The 6,000-nt window shown below is 38.9% G+C and overlaps 1 protein-coding gene across 3 annotated transcripts in view; it reads left to right on the top strand.

Moving 5' to 3' along the window:
• The first annotated feature begins 3,443 nt into the window (after positions 1-3,443).
• The window catches only part of ctbp2a (C-terminal binding protein 2a), a 74,846-nt gene continuing 72,289 nt past the window's right edge, over positions 3,444-6,000 (top strand). For 2 of the 3 annotated variants that reach the window (XM_008429308.3, XM_081616581.1), the window contains exon 1: positions 3,444-3,783. The gene's annotated coding sequence lies outside the window, so the exon portion shown is untranslated. Of the gene's footprint in view, positions 3,784-3,978; positions 3,996-6,000 lie in introns of those variants that run through there. The other variant, XM_081616580.1, reaches the window with a different exon arrangement.

Here is a 6,000-nt window from a genome sequence, read left to right as displayed (position 1 = left end):
GACTTAAAATATATCCTCAAATATGCCTCCATTTAACTGAAATATGCTGAATTATCCTATAAGAAGTTTCTAAAGCTTGCCATCATCATCTGGGCTTCCTTTGTTTGCTTAGAGCAGGGATGTCAAAGTCAAATACACAGAGGGCCAAAAAAACAAATTTGCTACAAGCCGAGGGCCGGACTGGTTTAATGTTTATTAAAACATATTGAAATGATTGCACATAGCCTATTGAACCAAGACCTAACAGAGTGTATATTATTTAACGATTAAATGAATAAAGCAATATTTTGTTATGGCTCTGTCAGTAACTTCAAGGGAAAACATTTTTCAAGAGGCAAACAGCAACAAATTTAATTGTTTTTAAAAACAAAATATGTTTCTTAATATCAAGATAAATGCATAAATCAAAGTGCATGCATTATAAACTGAAAATGCATTACTGTGCTGCTCTATGATCCTACCGATCACTGCTTTCAAATAGTAAAGTAAAAAAATAAATCAAATCAGTTGTATTCTTTCTCATGGCTCTTATCTGCAATTTTACCTGAATCCATTCAACTGAAAATAAATACAATAAAATAAAATACAAAAATATATGGCACAAAGACAAAACAATACTTCATTCAAAGAAAAATCACGTCTTGTAGAAACAAATGTAAAAATTTAACTGAAACTTATAAACTGAAAATACGTTACTGCTCTGTGATGCTCACTTGTCTGAGGCTGAGCCTGATACTTGGAGGTGTCTCATCTTTTGTACAAGTTCATCAATGTTCGGGGTGAGGCTCTGAGCTGATGAATAATGAAGCCGTTTGGGCGCGCTGTAGTCACTTCGCGGGCTACCGTTGCATTATGGGAAATGTAGTGTTTGCAGGCAAAACACGAGCGGGCGGCTCTGGCTTGCGGGCCGGTTCTCATAGTAATTAAATATCATTCAGGGGGCCATAGATAATTGATTTGCGGGCCGGATGTGGCCCGCGGGCCTTGACTTTGACATATGTGGCTTAGAGGAATGGCAATTTTAACTGAGCAAAAATAATAAAGAAACAATCTCGCTCCCATTGAATATTCGCTTATTCAACTTTTGACATGGTTCAAGTGGTGTTTAAATATTTTATTTCTTATTTACTTTGTTTCCAATTAGTAAACAAATTCAAAAAGATTGAAAGGGGAGAGAGCGTTGGGGCAATCTAGTTGGAGGGTTGTCAAGAAATTCACTTTATCATACACTTCATCGCCTCTGTCAGTTTGCCCCAGGGCAGCTGTAGCTACAATCCAGTAGCTTGCCACCATCAGTGTGGGAGTGTTTGTGTGTGTATGTGAATGGGTCAATGACTGACTGTAGTGTGAAGCACTTTGGGGTCCTCTGGACTTGATAAAAAAAAAAAACCTATACAAATACAAAGCCATTTACCATGTAGCATGAATGCATTGAGGTTTGAATTTCAATAAGAACTCAAATGTGTTAGGAACCCTGCGTCTAGGTAAAGAGAGAAAAAAAAAGATTTATGAGAAATGTTGCATTGCTATTTGTGTCAAAGTGTATGGCTTGTACTGCTGTGAAAATTAATAAGTCAATAACAGTTTTGTTGTTGCGAGGAAAAGGCTGCAGAAGAGTAGAAGGTATGGAGTAGGATTTAATCATTGACTGAAAAGCAGCTAGTTTCTTGATGTTGGATGTTTGATCTTTATTATGCTCTCAGAATAAATAACTAGACATTATGGGACTACCACAGTAAAAAGAACCAAAAAAAAAACAAGAAAAGACATTATAACAAGTGTTATTTATAATAAAAACCCAATAAAGCACAAAGTTTTTACATTGTAACTGTGGGAACGCATTTCCTGCAGTTTATCTGAAGATGAGATGAAACTTTAACAGTGTAACCTTCAGGGAACCTGGGGGAATTCCTTTGAATGTGAGATCATGGATTATATTCCCTGAAGGTTGTCTGAAGGCTGTACAATAGTGGTCTTAAACCTTTTGTAACACATAACACTTGAATAAAATTCCAAGGCACTGAAATATCAACATGTTAACAGACAATAATAATAATAATAATAATAATAATAATAATAATAATAATAATAATAATAATAATAATAATAATAATAATAATAATACGACTTGGGCTGTTTTCAGTTTCATAACATTTCATTTTCAGTCCCAGCTTTAACAAATAACCAGAAGGGTTCCCTGAAGTTAGAACTTTAAGAAAGTAATAATATAAATGTTCTCATAATAACTTTAACCTGAACATGTCTCTCCAATGCTTGAGGTGAAGAAAAAGCTGCTGAAATAAACTGAAACTAGCTCTTTTTTTTTTAGATTTCAAAATGGAGCATCATCCTGCTTAAAGTAACCATCAGAAGATAGATACACCGAGGTCACTAAGAGATTTACGTGGTCAGTTACACTGTAGCACTTATGCTACGCTCACAGGGGCCCAAAATGCTTCAAGGCAATGTTTCATATGATTACACTACCAACAACAACAGCATGAACTGTTAATACAAGACAGGATAAATCCAGGATTTTATAACGTTTATGTCTAAAATCCTGACCTTATCCAGGCTCACTGGACCAGGTGACCTTTTCCCCAATTTGCCTGGGTGATGTGTATGCAAGAACCACCAGTGGGCAACAACAACAACAACCACACAAAGTTCAAAGAATCAAAGGCAAGGAATGGGCTGACCTATGGAGGGGCAAAACAGCAACCGTTACACTGAACCGATTCTTACCTAATGATATTAGAAAATGAAATCTGGAAAATGTAGGCTACAAGCAGGGAACTCGTCATTGACCGCAAATGCAGTAAAGCATTAGGACACCTGTTCAGGGCACAACTAATAGAGAAGTCTTCTATTTTTTTTTAGTTTGTGGTCATGGCCCCCCAACTTTTAAATGCCACTCTGTGCAACTGCCACCACAATATCACAAACCACTGGTGCATAAATACATTAAGTTGTGCTAACAAGTGATCAAACCTAACTCACTCTGTTTTAAACTTTTCCCCATGGTCTAATTTACTGACATGCACCTGTATGTAACAGTGAGTGTGGCATTCATTTATGCTAATTTGCTAAAAAAACAAACAAACAAACAAAAAAAAACAATCAAGATTTTTTGTATTAAATCAATATTAAATTTAATATTCCTATTGGACCACATTTTTAAAAATGTTGAATCCAATTGGCCAATTGAACTCGTAAATAGAAACGCGTAAAATAAGCTGATATCACAATGACAAATCGCCCTTTCTAGAAATTTCCCACTGTCCGATCTCCATCAAGTGGAGGAACACTCTCTTATCTGTGCTGCGTGTGTGTGTGCGCGTGTGCGTGTGTGTGCGCGTATGTGTGTGTGTGTGTGTGTGTGTGTATACGAGGGAGAAGTGGGCAAAGGCTCCGCCTCACTCCAAGAGCGAGAGGGGGGGAAAAAAAAAAGGGAAAAGCAAACTGATACACACCTCTCAATTCTGGCAGCAGGAAAAGAATAGGAGTGTTTATGAAGCTTATAAGTAAACAGCAGGATAACCAGGCGCACCGAGAGCCCAGGCTGCTTGCCCTGGTTAAGAAAAAACCCGACAGCGGGCACCGATTCGCAGCGCCGGAGATTGTCCCGTTGCGTGCAGGATTTAAGTTTTTTTCGTGCCATCTAAAGGTGGATCATTATCTTAATCCGAGATAACAAGCGAATTTGAAATGCGTAGCCTGCGATGCTATTTTTGGGAAGCCCTAAAAGCCGACGTTTGAACTCTCGCTAAACATCCAGTCGAGGTAGGACACCGGATTATTGCGAAGAAAGAAGGAAGGAAAGAAAGGAAGGAGGAAAATGGGTGGTGTGAAATATTTCCGTGTGTTGCTCCGGCGGGGGTGTTCAGTTGAGAAAGCTTGTGTCCTCGCATCGCTGTCCATGTGTCCCTGCGCCATCAGCAAAGGAGGGACGAGGGAGGGTGGGAGTAGACATTAGGCGATACAAGCACTTCATGGTGAGCTGGAAACAGGCTGTATTGAGATACAAATTAGTGGATTCATTAAGAACATATATATATAGTTAAGCAAATCCAATTAAGATATAATTTAATTGATACTTTTAAATCATTTGAAACAGTGTTGATTTGGTATGGCTTTCTACTGTGGAAGTCTAAAAGTTTGGTGTATTTTCAAGTCCACTTTGGACTTGTCTTGTTTTGACAGGCAGAGTGGGTACTGCTTCTCGAAAGGCCACTCTCACTCTTTTATTTTCTCTCTTTTTTTTCTTTCTTTCTTTTTTTTTTTTTTTTACTGCAGTTGGAGGCTGTAGTGGAAGAAAGCTTTAAGTGGTGGAGAAAGGGGGGGGGGGGGGGGTCGGCTCCATTGTCTGACCAGTGAAGGGGTGGGGATAGAAGCTGTATGCAGATGTGCTGCTGGCAACGGACATCTGCTCTACCCCCCTGGGCATTGTCACAACAGGCAGGGGAACTTTAGTGTGCAGAGAAAAGGGCCCTTTGTGCTAATGATGTGCAGGCCTTGGCCTGCAGTCCCCTCTGGATTGCAGTGTTTGCATTTCAGATGCTACGTTATTAAAACATTTAATCACCTCAAGAGGTTTGCTTTGAATTGTGGATTGGGGATTATATGTCAATGTTTTCTTAAATCAATGTTTTCTTAAATCAAAAAACAAAAGAAAGAAAGATGCAACAGACGTATATATGCATATATATATATATTTGGTTTGTTTCTCTCAATCTACAGCACCCGCAGCTCTGCTGGGGGGTGGGTGGGTGGTAGGGGTAGTTGAACTTTCCCATTTTGTGTTCATGGCCCACATGTGTTCAAATATGAAAGCTGGCCTCTAAAGAAGAAGAAAAAAAAAGCACCTCGAGCGGCATAGCAGCATATGTGTCAGCTTCTTCTTGGCCCCTTTTGTTTATGGCTGAAAGGGCTAAAAACGAAAAAAAAAAAATGCAGAATCAGTTCTTTAATATTTATGATAGCTCTTGCTTTGTGCGAGATGTCTCGGTGGTGTATGTGCTCGTGTTTGTATTGGAAACCAGGAGCCTCATTTGCCTCAACAGATATTCCCTGGTGACTGGTAGATTCAGTGTACTGTGATTATGAACATGATTTGTGCTTGTAGGGATGAGCGTTGTACATGGCTGATCTGCTGCTCGGGATGCTTGTTGAGCCACGTATCTTCGCTGTGTTACACCACGCTGAATGAGTGCGGGGCGAGCCGGACAGCTGCTCAACCAAAGCGGGAGAGAGGTTCACGGGTTTCACCCGGGATTTCTCTTGAATTGCTGTCATGTGGATGAAATGAACGTCAAAGCTTTAGCATCAAGGAGAGAGAGAGAGGGAGAGAAACAACAGAACTCTCGGTTGTGAGTTTGCTGCCTGTTTTGAAGTCATAGAAGCAATTACAATTGGTTAATCATATTCTAAGAGCCTAATACTCCATTTAACACAGTAATTTGGACGCTGCTGAAATAGCTCTTGTGAGCTCTTCTGAGAATTCCCATAATGGCAGCGGCCTTTAAAAGTTCCCATAGGTTGGTTTGAGAGGATTTTGCTGTCATGTGATGTGATTGTGCTATGCATTGTGGAGCCGAGGTAATGGGTGTGAAATTACACTGTGCAATCTGTAGAAGGCGGAAAAAAAACTGTCTTATATCCTTCAGAAGCAAAGAAGCGAGGATTTGGGAGTTGGAATAAGACTTTTGATTTTTTTGCTTTTCCTTGCATATTTTTTTGAGTATTTCTTGTTGTCTTTTTTTGAGTTTTATCAGAAACTTTGCTGATTGTTCAGTTATTGGAGTATTTATATCAATACCATTATTTCTCAAAAAGAAAAAAAAACACTAAATGATCATTAGCCTCATTATAGATACATCAATCAGACTTTGCTGGTTGATATCAATTTTTATATATATTTTTTTTCATATATATATTTTTTTGTCTACTGAGTCCGATGACAATCATGTCAAAATTCCACATTTTTCCACCCTCGCATAT

This window comes from Poecilia reticulata, chromosome 15, assembly GCF_904066995.2.
Source record: "Poecilia reticulata chromosome 15, P_reticulata-male-v2, whole genome shotgun sequence".
Classification (NCBI taxonomy): Eukaryota; Metazoa; Chordata; class Actinopteri; order Cyprinodontiformes; family Poeciliidae; genus Poecilia; species Poecilia reticulata.
Note: the sequence above shows the minus strand (reverse complement) of the source record. Positions and strands in the feature narration are given on the sequence as shown.